This window comes from Rhinopithecus roxellana, chromosome 1, assembly GCF_007565055.1.
Source record: "Rhinopithecus roxellana isolate Shanxi Qingling chromosome 1, ASM756505v1, whole genome shotgun sequence".
NCBI classification, from domain to species: domain Eukaryota; kingdom Metazoa; phylum Chordata; class Mammalia; order Primates; family Cercopithecidae; genus Rhinopithecus; species Rhinopithecus roxellana.
The window spans coordinates 193,137,865-193,154,398 of NC_044549.1; the positions used below are offsets into that span (position 1 = coordinate 193,137,865).

The following is a 16,534-nucleotide window of genomic DNA, read 5'->3' on the forward strand; positions in this document are numbered from 1 at the left end:
TGCAAATAGAAAACATTTTCCTCTACAGAGTCTCACTGTTTCTTATTCACATAAAAGGAATCATCCAATCTACAATCACAGATTGGGCATCACACTGTGCTTGGCAGTTTGAGAGACGACGATAGACAGAGCATGTGCAGGTTCTCACCGAATGCTGTGGAGACAACAAGCTTAGTTACTTCCCTGATGCCTGATGGGAAGTCTGTGGCTCAGAAGATCACTTAGGGTGCAGAGGGGAACCCAAGAGGGATCCTCTGGGCAAAGATCAGCACCACTCTGGAAATTCCTTCTTGGGTTTCCAGGGAAATGCTGCCCTGTCCCTCTTTCTTATCTCTGGGAAGGCCCTGCAGGGTGCTCTCTGTCCTGCCTTTATTTATTTATTTATTTATTTATTTATTTGTTTGTTTGTTTGTTTGTTTGTTTATTTGACAGATGGAGTCTTGCCCTGTTGCCCAGGCTGGAGTGTAATGGCGTGATCTCGGCTCACAGCAACCTCCGCCTCCCGGGTTCAAACAATTCTCCTGCCTCAATCTCCCAAGCAGCTGGGATTACAGGCACCAGTCACCACACCCAGCTAATTTTTGTATTTTTAGTAGAGACAGGGTTTCACCATGTTGGCCAGGCTGGTCTCGAACACCTGACCTCATGATCTGCCCGCCTCGGCCTCCCAAAGTGCTGGGATTACAGGTGCGAGCCACCCCACCTGGCCTGACCTGCCTTTCTTAGAGGAAGCCTTACCCTAGCAAATGAACAGTGAGGAAGAACACCAATTTAGTCAGTCTGCCAGGAATTATATTCTGGAGAATAGAGAGGAAAGTTATAAAAAAACCTTTAAAAAATTTGTGAGTCTAGCTGTATTATGTGAAATGCTTTCCCCTGGAAACCAAATCTCACAAAAGCTATCTTATAGGAAGGAGCACCCAACAACATTGTTTCACATTCTGGGTTATGGTTACCAATTAGGCCAGGAGCGGTGGCTCACGCCTGTAATCCCAGCAATTTGGGAGGCCGAGACGGGTGGTTCATGAGGTCAGGAGATCGAGACCATCCTGGCCAACATGGTGAAACCCTGTCTCTACTGAAAATATAATAATTAGCTGGGGGTGTTGGCACACACCTGTAGTCCCCGCTACTTGGGAGGCTGCAGCAGGAGAATGGCTTGAACCCACGAGCTGGAGGTTGCAGTGAGCCAACATGGCGCCACTGCACTCCAGCCTGGTGACAGAGTGAGACTCCATCTCAAAAAAATAAATTAAAAAAATAATGATATAAATTAAATGAAGTTGTTACATTAAAGTGGAGTTTAGTGGATTCTACTCTTCCACACACATGGTTAATTAATCACTACAGAGATTCATCCAGATTAAAATTGTCATCAAAATAACATAGCATTGGAATTCTTTAGTTTAACCCATGCAAGAGGCTTCACAACAAAAATTTCCTTGTCACACACACATCATTTCTCTCAACCTTCAAATTAATACTTTCAGTACTGTCCTGCTTTCCCCATCCCACAGCCATAAAAGCAGATCCTGACCGTCTCCCGGACTTGTCTGTTACTTCTCCTTCTCTCCCTCTTTTCTCTGGAAGCACATTAGTTTTGCTGCTGCCAGTTTCCCTATCTTTTCTTCACCCCTACTTACAACCTCATTCTCAGAACTTCTTTAAAAATATGGAAAAAACCATTAAAAAATGTCCATTGGAAAGCACTCGTGTATCTCCTTTCAAATTCTGAGTTGAACATGAAATTCCCAGTGTGTACCAGCCCCTCCCCTAAATGGAAAACTGACTATCTGCAGCACCAAAGACTTCAGGCAACTCAGATGAGGCACCAAGGACGAAAACTGTAGACGTTCTCCTTAAAAATGTCACCACTCTGCAGCCTGGGCCCAAACACACATTGTCCTTGCCAAAATGACCAGTGAGTGACCCATGTGTAGCTTAGAGGCTGAATATCCATGTGATACCCTCATGAGAAGCCCCCAAATTGCCATCAACTCCAACCCACGGAAGCAGATTCAACCTACTCATGGGGGATTCTCACTGGAGCAATGTGATCAGGTATAAAAAGTGTGTGCTTTGAAATCATGGTAAACCTGAATTTCAACTGAATCTTGCTCCTCACCAGTTGTGCAAAGATAGATAATTTACTTAACCTCTCTGAGTGTGAGTTTCCTGACATGTAAAATGGTGATATTATTTGCATCTGCATTTTTGTGTAGAGTATTTAGCATATTTCCCAAGACAGGGTAAGTGCTGAATAAACCTGACACAGTAGATATTCAAGATCTGGGAGCTATTGCTGATGGCGAGTAGAAGGAGAGTGGGAAGAATGCTTCTGCAAAAGGTGATTTAGAAGTAGAGAAAAGGCAAATGTTAAAGCATCTCACCTTTTCTGAAAATCTGCTTTCTTGAACATTCCTCCTCCTTGTTTCTTGTCTCCTCCTCTAGTAGCTAGGACACAGCATCCTCTAAAGCCTTGAAGTTCCTCCTTGGAACGCCCTTTCTGATACTGCTTAGCAGCCACCATTACATTTTTAAATAGCCATATTGATTTTTCCTTGTCTTTACCAGCAAAATCCTCCAGGCTCTGTTGACAGAGCAAAGCACTTGCTCTGCCTCTTTCAAGTTCTCTTCAAATGCAAGTGCACTGCGTCAGCTCTTTATGCCTTCATTTGGGAAGAATTCAACTCAAGAATGCCGCAGTATCTCTGCAGAGTACCTGTCCACGCTCGGCCCATGTGTGTAAATCAGAATTGTGCAAGTTAGGGGCAGCTGGAATGGGCCTGGGATTAGGTCTTGGAGAGATTTATAGACTGTCCTTTTTATGTTCAAGAAAGGAAGAAAGATACAATTCCAGGGCTCTGGTTCATTTGTCTTTGCCCTTCAGGCATGCATTGTATTTCCCACACTTACCCTGGCTAGGAGAGAAGGTGGCTGTTTCTAGCTCTTGCTAAAACAATGCTTCAGAGGCCAGATGTGGAATTCTACCTTTAGTGCTTGTAGCCTCACCAGAGTCCAGACACGCAGAAGGTGGCAACATGGCCCAGCAATGACATATTGTAAGGACCAGCCCTGGTAGTCTGGCCTGATATTTCCCTCTGCATGTTTTCTAGAAACATCCGCCCATTAAACAATGCTCCAGTGGGAGTGATGGAAAGAAAGAGGCCACTCTCTAGTGACCTCATACCCTGAGCGAGTCATTCCCCAGAGCCTCTGGTCAGTAGCCCCCGGGCAGGTCAGAAGGGAAGTTCTCCAACACCCTGAGATAGAAGAGGGGAGGTAAGGAATGGTACAGCACAAGGAAAAGCAAGGCATCTTGTGAAGAGACTCTCTGCTGGCATTTCCTTGCTGTCAGTCTCTTTTTTATATGGTGGCAACTGAGAAAAGCCCTGGGCCTTCCTTCCTGCCTTGCTGTCTTCCTTCCTGCACCAAGCAGGTTCTCATTGCTTCTAGGAGAAAATGTCATTTTCCCAACTTGGTGGGTGAGGAAGAACACATGCCCAGTTAATAAGAGAACAGATATAGAAAAGGGGGAAAGAATGGAGAATGAAGAGGGAAGGAAATGTTTAGTTATTGAAAGCTTCCAGTGTGTCTTTCTTTCCCCTTTCCTTCCTTCCTTCCTTCCTTCCTTCCCTCCCTCCTTCCCTTCTTCCTTCCCTTCCTTCCTTCCTTCTTTCTTCCCTGTCTCCCTCTGTGCCTCCCTCCCTCCCTTTTCTTTTCTCTTTTCTTTCTTTCTTTTCTTTCTTTCTTTCTTTCTTTCTTTCTTTCTTTCTTTCTTTCTTTTTTTCTTTTTTCTTTCTTTCCTTTCTTTCTCCTCTCTTCTCTTCTTCTTTCTTTCCTTCTTTCTTTCTTTCCTTTCTTTCTTTCCTTCCTTCCTTCCTTCCTTCCCTCCTTCCTTCCTTCCTTCCTTCCTTCCCTCCTTCCTTTCTCTCTTTCCTTTCCTCCCTCCCTCCCTCCCTCCCTCCCCTCCCTCCCTCCTTCCTTCCTTCCTTCCTTCCTTCCTTCCTTCCTTCCTTCCTTCCTTCCTTCCTTCCTTCCTTCCTTCCTTCTTTCCTCCCTCCCTCCCTCCTTCCCTCCCTCCCTCTCTCTTTCTTTTCCTTTGTTTCCACGGAGTCTTGCTCTTGTTGCTCTTGTTGCCCAGACTAGAGTGCAGTGGCACAATCTCAGCTCACTGCTATTCCCACCTCCCAGGTTCAAGTGATTCTCCTGTCTCAGCCTCCCAAGTAGTTGGGATTACATGCACCCGCCACCATGCCCAGTTAATTTTTTGTATTTTTAGTAGAGGCGGGGTTTCATCATGTTGGTCAGACTGGCTGGTTTCAAACTCCTGGCCTCGGGTGATCCACCCACCTTGGCCTTCCAAAGTGCTGGGATTACAGGCATGAGTCACCATACCTTGTCTTTCCAGTGTGTCTTTATAATTAATTTTACATGTGCTTTTGGTTAATTGTTAACCAAACCCCGTAAACAATCACAGTGAGGACAGAGGCTCAGAAAGTTAAGTAGCATGCCCCAAAATAACAAAACTGATTTTGTAGAGTAAAAGCAGTCATGACAGAAGTCCTCAAAAAAATTGGAAATAGAATTACCACATGATTCAGCAATCCTACTTCTGGATATATATCCAAAAGGGTTCAAAGCAGGACTTCAAAGAGATATTTGTATACCCATGTTCATCACAGCACTACTCACAATAATCAAGAAGCGAAAGCAGTCCAAATGTCCATTGACAAATGAATGGATAAAGAAAATGTGGTATATACATACAATAGAATATTATGCAGCCTTAAAAAGGAAGAAATCCTGTCACATTTTACAACATGGAGGAAATTTGCTGAATAGGCCAGTAACAAAAGGACACATACTCTATGATTCTACGTATATTAAGTATCTAAAGTAGTCAAAATCATACCAACAGAAAGTAGAAAGGTGACTGTCAAATACTGGGGAGCGAGGAGGGGAAAAAGTATTTAGTGGATATAGAGTTTCGTTTTTGCAAGACAAGTTCTAGAAATCTGTTTCACAACAATGTGAATGTATTTATTTGAACCATACATTTAAAAATGGTTGAGATCCTAAATTTTATGTTATGTGTTTTCTTACCACAATAAACCAGAATTTTTCTTTAAAGTCACAGATTGTTTGCTACTCTTTGAGAATTGCCTTCTAATTCCACTGGAAGCATCCCAGTGACTTGCTTTGGTGACTTGTTTGACCAATGAAAGGAAGAGGAAGTGATGTTCTGGGATTAGATCATAAGAAGACTTACAGCTTCTGGGAGTCATTAGCTACCATTGAAGAAGTCTGTCTACCCTGAATGTGCCATGTGGGAGAGGCCATGTGCAGGTGCTCTGGCTGATGGTCTCAGCTGAGTCAAGCTTTCAATCAATTCCTCTGAGGCACAAGATGTGAGAATGAAGCAATATGGGACCCTCCATACCAGTTATCTGGGTGATTACCACTGAGTGATCTCTGTTAACAGCTTCTGGAGCAGAATTGTTTTTAATGGCCAGCATGGGGCCTCCATTCAGCCTGTCAAATTTTGCATCTGTGTCACTTTGAAAAAGTATAAATGAATATTCTTTAGAACCTAAGTAGGGAGTTCCAACTGTCCTTGTTATTGTATGTATGTATGTATGTATGTATACATAGATGTATTTGTTCTCCTTTTTATATTTGGTAATAAGATTAACTCGTCTCAGTGGGATAGGTTCAAAGTGATGCGACCAGTTTCCTTTTGGCCAGCAAATGCCATTTAGCCTTCTGAACAGCTCCTGTGGCCCTAGCTGGGTTGTGATTGATACCAAGGAGCATCCCAGTGCCTGAAAAATTGAGCCTTCCAGGAGGACTGGGAGAAAATTACACCTTTGCAAGTGCAGAGCAGGCATTGATAAAGGTCATATCTAGTGGAAATGTGCAATAGGCATCCCAGCATACCTGTGAGTAAGGGCCCTGGGGAAGCCTGGCTCACCCCACCTGTCCATGAGTGGATGCCTATGATCCACCATTAGTCAACTTCTCCCTAATGTTGAAGAGTTTTTACATCTGCTGTTCCTTATCTGGAAGAAGTAACATCTCAGTGCCTCAATTCCTTAATGTGAATGAGTTAATTAAGTGACTTTCAAGGGAATGGATGTTTGAAGGCCTTCGACAATCAAGAAATAACCTGCCGGGTGTGGTGGCTCACATCTGAAATCCCAGCACTTTGGGAGGCCAAGACAGGTGGATCACTTGAGGTCAGGAGTTTGAGGCCAGCCTGGCCAACATGGCAAAACCCCGTCTCTACTTAAAATACCAAATCTAGCTGGATGTGTTGGCACATGCTTGTAATCCCAGCTACTTGGGAGGCTGAGGCAGGAGAATTGCTTGAACTTGGAAGGCAGTGGTTCCAGTGAGCCAAGATCATGCCACTGCACTCCAGCCTGACGAGCAACAGGGTGAGACTCTGTCTCAAAAAAAAAAAAAAAAAAAAAAAAAAAAAAAAAAAAAAAAAGAAAGAAAGAAAAAAGAAGAAGAAAAAAGAAAAGAAATAACCAAAAGCAAACAACCAAAGGAGAATGATGTAGAGGCACTACTAATGACTTTCTTCTTTTCCATTTTCATGAGGCCACCATGCACGGGACAACAAAGGACCTGACAACTCCACAGGATATCAGATCTTGGTTTTCCATCTTGTTTTGCACACCCAAGCAATGCTGTCTTCATTATGAATAGTCATAGAATAAATGCAAACACTCAGAAGATCAGCCGTCACTATACTGCCCAGGCAAATCTCCCTATCCATGTTTGTCTCATTCCAGGCTTCCCAGAGAAATGGAACTGTGCATGATGCTGGTGATTTCAGGTCCTTTGGGTTACTACCAGAAGGGGGCTGTGTCCCCACCTAAATCTCATCTTGAATTGTAGCTCCCATAATCCCTGCACATCATAAGATGGACCCAGTGGGAGGTAATTGAATCATGGGGGCAGGTTTTCCTGTGCTGTTTTCGCGATAGTGAATAAGTCTCACGAGATCTGACGGTTTTATAAAGGGCAGCTCCCCTGCACATGCTCTTGCCTGCCTCCATGCACCATGTAAGATATGCCTTTGCTTCTCCTTTGCCTTCTGCCATGATTGTGAGGCCTCCCCAGCCATGTGGAACTATAAGTCAACTAAACCTCTTTTTCTTTATAAATTACCCAGTCTTGGGTATTTCTTTATAGCAGTATGGAAATGGACTAATACAGGCAACTTCCCAGATCTGTAATTTCTGGTCTTTTGGAAAGGACTGGGGGAATGGGGCTGGTACTAAGAATAGAAGAAGAAAAAAAGAGGCTGAGGGGCATCTTTCTCAGCAGATGGAGTCATCCCTTGCTCCCTGCTTCCTCCACGTGGGGGACCCAGTCAAAGAAGCCCCATGTTTGGCTCCCAGATCTGCTGCACCTGTGCAAGCTGGCATTGGTTTTCTATTTGAAGTAACAATATCACAGTCTGTGGTCATTACTCTCTGGAGACCCTTCCACTACAAAGCTATAACGTTCCATGCAGAGGAGGAGGAAGCAGGAAAGCCACACAGCCAGCCAGTTGTAACCACTCAGAAACACTTTTATCCTTATGAATTCAAGAGGCTCCATCTGACAGAGCAAAGTGATGTCTCAATCTTTTCTCAAAGAGCACATTGGGACCAGGCTTATATACACCACCCTTTTGTGACCCATGTACTTGGATTCACATATTCTTCAGCATGTCCATGCCACTCAGCTGCTTCCCCAAATGTTTTCTCAGCTCAGACCTTCCAGAGCTGAAGACAGCATCTCACATTTGAAAATCCCAAAGTCTTGCCTAAATTTAACAAACTAGAATGATGGCTCAGACCTTGCAGGGCAAATAAAGACAAAAAATATGTAATAGGTAGACACTGATATCCTTGGCTGGGCAAGGTGGCTTATGCCTGTATCCCAGCATGTTGGGAGGCAGAGTGGGTGGATTGCTTGAGCTCAGGAGCTTGAGACCAGCCTGGGCAACATAGTGAAACCCATTATCTACAAAAAATACAAAAATTAGCTGGATATGGTGGTGTGAACCTGTAAACCCAGCTACTCAGGAGGCTGAGGTGTGAGGATCACTTGATCCCCGGAGGTTTCAGTGAGTTATGATTGTATCACTGCACTCCAGTCTGGGCAACGCAGCGAGACTTTGTCTCAAAAATAATATAAAATAATAAAACCCTAATTAGACCAATGTGTATGTGGGTATTCAAACCACGTTGCCTCAAGATTACTATTAAATACTTGTAGGCAAAATCGCTAATTTAACAAATATTAATTGAGGTCCAATTTCCTTCAAGGTCCTTTTCTAGGTGCTGAGGATACAGTGGGAATGAAATGAACAGTTTCTCTCCCCTAAATGGCTTTGCATTTTAGTGGGAAAGATATAAAATAAACAATGACCATCTCTATCTGTTTGTCCCTCTCTGTTTCTGTCTAAATCCATCCATCTATCTATCTATCTATCTATCTATCTATCTATCTATCTATCTATCATCTCACACAGTTAGTAGGAATCATTAAAGTGGAGAAATTCTAAACTTGGCTTGTGCAATATGGTAGCCACTGATCATATGGGACTGTTTAAATACACATTTAAATTTATTAAAATAAAAAATGTAAAAATTCAATTCCTTAGTCTAATTAGCTATTTCAGTTGTTTAATAGCCATATGTGGTTAATGCATACTATACTAGATAGTGCAGCTATAAAACAATTCTATAATCACAGAAAGTTCTGAACGGCACTGCCCCAGCTTAACTGTCTGTATGGCTGATTTCACTGCCCTTTAATATTAAACCATGCTGATTATACTAGTTAGGGATCTTCAGAGAAACAGATCCAATAGGGTGTGTGTGTCTGTGTGTGTGTGTGTGTGTGTGTGTGTGTGTGTGTATGTGTAAGATTTATTACAAAAGTATTGGCTCAGGTAATTATACAGGCTGAAAAATCCCAAGATCCCAGGGTGAGTCAACAGTCCGGAAACCCAGGAGAACCAGTGTTGTAGTTCTAGTTGGATTCTGAAAGCTTGAGAACCATGAAACTCGATGGTGTGGTTCTAGTCTGAAGGCCAGCAGGGTTGAAGCCCACGAAGAGCTAATTTTTCAGTTTGAAGGCAGGAAAAAGCTGATGTCTCAGTATAATGGCTGTCAGGCAGGAAGGATTTTGTCTTACTTGGAGGATGGTCAGTCCTTTTGTTCATTTCAGGGCTTCAACAGATTGGATGAGGCCCACCCACATTAGGGAGAGCAACCTGCTTTACTCCACTGCCCATCCCTGTCCCAAATCACACAAACACCTAGAATAAAGTCTGATCAAATCTCTGGGGGGTGACCCAGTCAAGTTGACACATAAAATTCACCATCACCCCAACCTTAGTTCATATTAATGCTAGTTATTGTGGCATTTGGAAGCAGTACAAGTATACACCCAACCAGTCTAGCTACTAAAATTTCACCTGTGATTTCATTTCCTCTCCAAAATGGTAAATTCTGAAGTCAGAGGGAAGGAGCAGCTTACACTTGAACTTGTATCAAATGAAATTTTAGAGCATTTTCTTGGGCCAATATTGAGTTTGGATTTGTGGTGATATGACATGGGTTCAAATCCCAGCCTTGACACTTGCTAGCTGTACCACATTGAGCATATGAGTTAAGGTCCCTGAATCTTGCTTTTCTCACCTGTAAAACAGGATGACAACATCTTCCTTACTGTTGCTGTAAAATATAAATGAAAAAAATGTGAGAGTGTTTGAAAGATGTGAGTCATGCCAAGGCCTCCACAATGTGACTTGGAAATGAGAGATCATTTCATTGTGTGCCTCCAGAAGGCACAAGATGCACTTTCTTCATTTTGATTTCCTCTAGTGCACCTGTTACATGATAGACATTGAAGACACATTGAATGACTAAACATATGCATGAATTTGGGGCCCAACTAATTACGAGCTTTTAAAAAGTAGATAACATATTTTGTCTTCCTATGCTTAACATAATGTCATGTTCACCTATTAAGCTTCTCTGGGTAAACATAATCTATACTCCCACACAACACTTCTGATATTAGATGTGTGGGGTTTTTTCCCATATCAAGCAATTCTCTAACTCTCCAAACACCAACTGAATATCCTACAATTTAATTCAATTCTTACACTATCTACCTGGAGTTAGGTTCAGATCCCATAAGTTAAGGGCTTAATCCTACAAGACTGATCCTACCACTTCAGATGCCAATCACGAGTCTGGGCCTCCAGTGCTTCTGACAGAGCAGCTATAAATCATGGGTTCCCATGACCCTCTCTCCTTAGTTTTGATGATTTGCTAGAATGGCTCATGGAACTCAGGTAAACACTTCACTTATGTTTCCTGGTTGATTATAAAGAAAACAAAAGAGCCAGATGGAAGAGGTGCACAGGACAAGGTATTGAGGGGGGTGGAGTGGAGCTTCCATGCCTTATCTGAGTGTGCCACCCTCCCAGAACCTTCACCTGTTCAGAAACCCAGAATCTCATCAAATCTTTTTGTTCAAGAGTTTTTTAAAGAGTTTAATCTCCAGGCCTCCTTACCCCTTTCCAGAGGTAGGTAGGTGGGGCTGAAATTTCCAACCCTTTAATTCTTAGTCTGTCTGGTGTCCAGCCCTCATCTTGAGGCTATTTAGAGACCCCAACCTAAGTACCTCCATTAACATCAATTTGAGTGTGACCAAAAGGGACTCCTTATGAATAACAAGACACTCTTATCACTCAGGAAATTTCAGGGGTTTTAGGATCTCTGTGACAGGAGCCTGGGATAAAGATGAACTATATTTTATGTTATACTACAGTTTCCAAAAATGTTTTATAATATATTATCAAAGTTTGAAATTCAAAAAAAGAGTTTGTTCATAAGCAGCTTAAGTCTAGGAGATTGACTACTTTATAAAAATATAAAACCATTAGATACTCAATTTTATGTCATTCGTCTTAGTGTGTCAGAGATTAAAATTACATTTAATAGCTTTTTGTTATTTTCACATCATCCAGCCGCATTTTTAGTTCAGTAATTCACCCACTACTACAGTCATTACATCTCATTTGGGAGAAGAGAGTAATTCTGTTTCACTCATAAAGGGCAAGTTGGTCTATTTTATCTCCTCCAATATCACCTATCAAATCGTTCCTGATTTTCTATTTTTCAGCTTAATGTGACCTTTCCCTGTAATGAATAAAAATATATTCATCAACTGATCTCGGTGAATTTTCTTTCTGATAACAAATGTCATGACTCTATGAAGAGACTTCCTCATTGTCTTAATAAAAGGAAAAGGGCTGAGTCACAGCGGCGTATGATTCATTGACTTAGCAGGCCAGTGAGTCAGTTGGGCCCTAGCTAGAGATTGTAAGTATAACGAAGCAGGCAGGAAGATTTCTGCTTCCTGAGATGCTACTATGGAATACAGGACCAGGTCAATGAATATGACTAGGGAATGGAAGCTCTGTTGGTTACAGAGATACTTGGACCTCTGCAGAGCAGCCAGTGAAATCAAGAGGGCTTTCACCAGGATAGCCAAAAGGCTAAGAAGCAGGTGAGGTAAGTTTTGCAGTAACAGCAGAAGCATGAATCTGTCCGATGTGGGCTTGTTTGTGAAATCTGGAAATAAAAGCAGCACAAGCCTTGGTACAATAGAACAGTCTTTTTCAACAAAGTGTTAGTAAAAATGATAATACTTGTTTTTAGGAGACAGTAAGGCAAGAAATATATTGGTTCAAGAAAACTAGAGAGATGGAAAATATTAGTAAGCACTTACTATGTGGTGTGCTGCATATATCATTCTATTTAATCTTCAACACTCATGAGAGTTATGATGAAGCTTATGTGTTGGGCAGGAAGTGATAAAATGACATTGCCCTTTTTAATGATAGTGCTCAGGAAAGTGTCCTGTAACTGTACAAACATGGGACCCACTGGTGAGCAGAAAAGGGTTGTTATCTTACATACACAGTTAGTCAGAGTGCAAATGGACACAGCTTTCTTGGAGCACAATTCAATAATATTCAAATTCGTCTTTGGTGTCTGCAAAATGTGGATGAGCACAAAAATATCACAACAAGGATATCCTTTATGACACTGTTAATAACAGAAAAAATAGAAATGACTTGATTCTATAATAAGAAGAAATTAAATAAAGTCAAAGTAGTGCAGTAACTATAATAAAATGCTATGAAATCATTTAAAAATGGGTATGTAGAAAAATAATGACATGGGGAAATAACGTTTGCAATATACTGTTGGAAAAAAGTAACAAAATATGTGTGTAACATAACACAGCATATTAGGTAGAATCTCCTGATCATCTATCTAATTCTAAAGCCCATGGCTTTTAAAAATATATCAAATAGAATTTTTTCACAGTCTCACTCTGTCGCCTAGGTTGAATTGCAGTGGCATGATCTCAGCTCACTGCAACCTCCATCTCCCAAGTTCAAGCGATTCTCATGCCTCAGCCTCCCATGTAGCTGAGACTATAGGTGCACGCCACCACACCCAGTTACTTTTTGAATTTTTAGTAGAGACAGGGTTTCCCCATGTTGGCCAGGCTGATCTCAAACTTCTGACCTCAAGTGATCCACCCACCTCAGCCCCTCCAAGTGCTGGGATTGATTACAGGCATGAGCCACAGCACCCGGCATCAAATAGACTTTCCATTACAATTTATTGTCTCATCTCAAGTGTTACCTTCTTCATGGAGATTTTGTAGACTCCTTTTGCTGGTTGGGATTTCTCTCTCCCTGCCCTGTACCCCAGAGCACTTTGGTTAAGGAGTTTGGATAACTTATCAACTTGCTTAGTTCAAGATCACATTCTTTGTTGACATGCTGAAGTACAGTTTCTTTAATGGTGGCCGCTTGGGGGAGGGGAAAAATAATTAGCTTCCTAATTTTATGAGCTTTTTGTTTCTCTAAGACCCTTACATTCAAACTTGTGCTTCCATCTTTTCATTTACCGTGAAGATTCCAAAAGACATCTTCCCTATTGGTTGCCTCCTTATTCTCCAGAAGCAGTGCACTCTCAGATCATTTCCTTTCAACTTCCTTATAACCACCCCAACCCTATCCATAGCCTGTGTTCTTGTTCACCAGATTTTAGATGCTCTCATTTTTTTCCACTGAGGGTGAGGCCATTTCCCTCTGGTGTGCTTTATTTTGTTTTTCATCACAGCTAGGCTCCTGCTGTCCTCTTCTTTCCCACGCAGTCTCTGTCCGATGCTCCATTTGGGTGTGAGTTCTGAAGCTGGCTCTGCCTTTGCCGTTTTGAATATTTATTCCCCTACTTACATATGAGCTGATGATGTTAGTCATCTCTGTCTCCTAATTATGCTATAGCATGGTTGAGGGTGGTTTCCTTTGCTTTCTTTAATGGTCTGTACATTTTTTGGAGGATGTAGGAATTGATTCTAATTTAGACAGCTGCCATTATCCTCCAAAAACCTGTAAGCTCTATTCATACAATTTTTGAGGGTATCAATATCTTTCAGAGAAGCCCAAGTGTTAATTAGATATAAAATAGAACTACTGTAGCGTAAAGTTGGGAGCATAGTATGTGAGGGGCCTCAAAACCTTGTCTGCTCAGTTTTTTTCCCTATTCTTGGGATAGTTCTTGAAGGGGATCAATAGAATCTCTCCAGGGAGCATTATACAGATCCTTGGTCTTGACGTTCTCTATGATCCTTCCAAGTGCTGATATTCTATGATTAAATAAATCATGGGCATTCCATTAATGCTTAATTAACAAGAAGATTCAGTCAACTGGAACAGTATTATGTGCAATCTTGTCCATTGACAATTCTTGGATTTTCCTCATTTTCTTTGTACTCTAGATTTTTTTGTAAGCAATCTTGAGACACAAGAAGTGGGGTATAGAGAGGAATTCATTACTGTGTATTGTGTACCCCTATTCGTGGGCTAAACTAAAATCCCTAATTGGCATGAGCAATTTTCAATTTTCATTCTGCTAGATAAACTTCTTTCCCTGAAACAGAGCCTTATAATGCTTCCTGTTCATAATCATTGCTTACTGAAGGCTCTGTGTCTAGATCTGCTAAAAATGACTCCACAGCACTCCCTCTTGCTTCTTACTACAGTAAGTGGCTTCCATAAGCTTCTGTCTATACTTGCAAATTTGAAATCCCCTTCTGAATATCTGGTCTAGTGCTCTTTACACAAAAATAAGAAAACTTTTCCAATCATGATGCTTCTTAGCATAGATATAATGCTTTCACCTTTTTCTACAAACCCTTTCAAATCCATTTTCTCATCAGACCCATTTTTATTGAGTTAAGCTGGGTAGACATTCTTAAAAAAGTATTTTAGTTTTCACAGTATAAAACTAAGGCCAGCAGCAGTGAAGTGACTTGTGGAAGATCTATTTGAGAAAACCAGACTTATAATTTGTTTCTTCATTCTCAGATGCACATTGTCCATTATATTTCTCAAAATTTGTAATTAATGCAGATTAAGTTAATCTCCAGTTCATTTTAACTCAGTGATAATAGCACTGTGCTCATGCATATTAGGAATTATAGTTGCTTAATTATGGGAGGGAGACTTTGCATCAAGCTCGTGTCTGTCTTAGTGGTTGTTGACACTTTTGAGTCACTGACCACAAGTTGTACAGTCTAACTGTCATTCCTGACACATTTGGTGAGCTCCTGAGGTAATTCATAAAACCATAGGATGTAGGGAACAAGAAGGGAGAGGAACTAATTAAAGGTCTGGAGAACTGCATGTTTCCTCCAAGTCATTTAGAAAACTAACCTGACCCTCTGGTCTCCTGTAAAGGACAAAGGAAAATGACAGTACTCAAGTGATGACTGGGTGATCATGTTATTGTGACTCTGCTGGGGACAAAACCTGATTGTAAGTCTAAGAACTATATTTTTGTTTATATGCCAGAACATGGCATCAGGAAAGGGCAACCTGCTTCTATACATACCCTAGAAACCATGGAAAGGCCAATCACAGTCTTCACAGAAGATGTGGCAGAACAACTATTGACAATAGAGGTCAATCTACCCTCATGGGAACACACTGGACTGAGTAAGTGGTGGGGTGCCGAAGAAGGGGAGCCAAGTGGGAACTGACAACCCATCATCTTCTTTGAGCCTCACACACATTTTAGATGGGTGTAATTATACCAGCCTTGTTGATAAGGAAACTGAGACTAAAAGAGGATAATAAATTAGGCACCATAAGAAGCCAAGTAGGTGTTGGAGCCCAGAGAACACAAGGCTGTGTCTGAGTCCACAGCCTTGGCTTAACCAACATGTTAAACTGACCTGGGATCCACCACTGGATTCAAAAGGCAGGTGCTTCACTAGTTGAACAGATGGTTTACCTGTTTCAACTTCACATGCTTCACCTGAAAGCAGAGATAATAGTATCTACTTTATGCAATGGCATGAAGTTGGAGACTCTCGGACTAAGATGGTAGCAGAGGCCCGGCGCGGTTGGGCAACTGCGGCTGTTGCTGCGGGGCTGTGCAGGCGATTCTATCATGTGTTGAAGAATCTATACATCATTAAGAAACAGCCTCTGGGCTGGGCGCGGTGGCTCACGCCTGTAATCCCGGCACTTTGGGAGGCCGAGGCGCGTGGATCACGAGGTCAGGAGTTCAAGACCAGCCTGGCCAAGATGGTGAAACCCTGTCTCTAATAAAAATACAAAAATTAGCCAGGCATGGTGGCGGGCGCCTGTAATCCCCACTACTTGGGAGGCTGAGGCAGAGAATTGCTTAAACCCGGGAGACAGATGTTGCAGTGAGCCGAGATGGTGCCACTGCACTCCAGCCTAGGTGACAGAGTGAGACTCAGTCTCAAAAAAACAGAGAAACAGCCTCTGCATCAATTTGTAGAAAGACTACTTTTCCCACTACCTGCAGCCTTTTGTAACCCAGTGAGACACATGTTTATTCAAACACAGGATATCCCAAATCCTAACAGTTTAAAGTTTATACCATGGAAACCAGTTTTTGAGACAAGGCTCACGGATTTTCCTACCCCAGCTGCAGCATTTCACTCCCCTTTGGCTAGGCAGTTATTTAGGATTGAAGGAGTAAAAAGTGTTTTCTTTGGGCCAGATTTCATCACTGTCACAAAGGAAAATGAAAAATCGGACTGGAATTTACTGAAACCAGATATATACGCAACAACCATGGACTTCTTTGCATCTGGTTTACCCCTAGTTACTGAGGAAACATCTTCAGGAGAAGCAGGATGTGAAGATGATGAAGTTGTGGCAATGATTAAGGAAGTGTTAGATACTAGCATATGTAGAGATGTAATCTACAAAGGCTTTGGAGATGGCATCATATGACTGAAACTCCAGGGTTCTTGTACCAGCTGCCCTAGTTCAATCATTACTCTGAAAAATAGAATTCAGAACATGCTGCAGTTTTATATTACAGAGGTAGAAGGTGTAGAACAGGTTATGGATGATGAATCAGATGAAAAGGAAGCAAATTCACCTTAA

The 16,534-nt window shown here is 41.9% G+C and overlaps 1 pseudogene; it reads left to right on the forward strand.

The window, feature by feature from the left end:
- Positions 1 to 15,490: 15,490 nt before the first annotated feature.
- LOC104659876 lies at positions 15,491 to 16,534 on the forward strand (annotated as a pseudogene).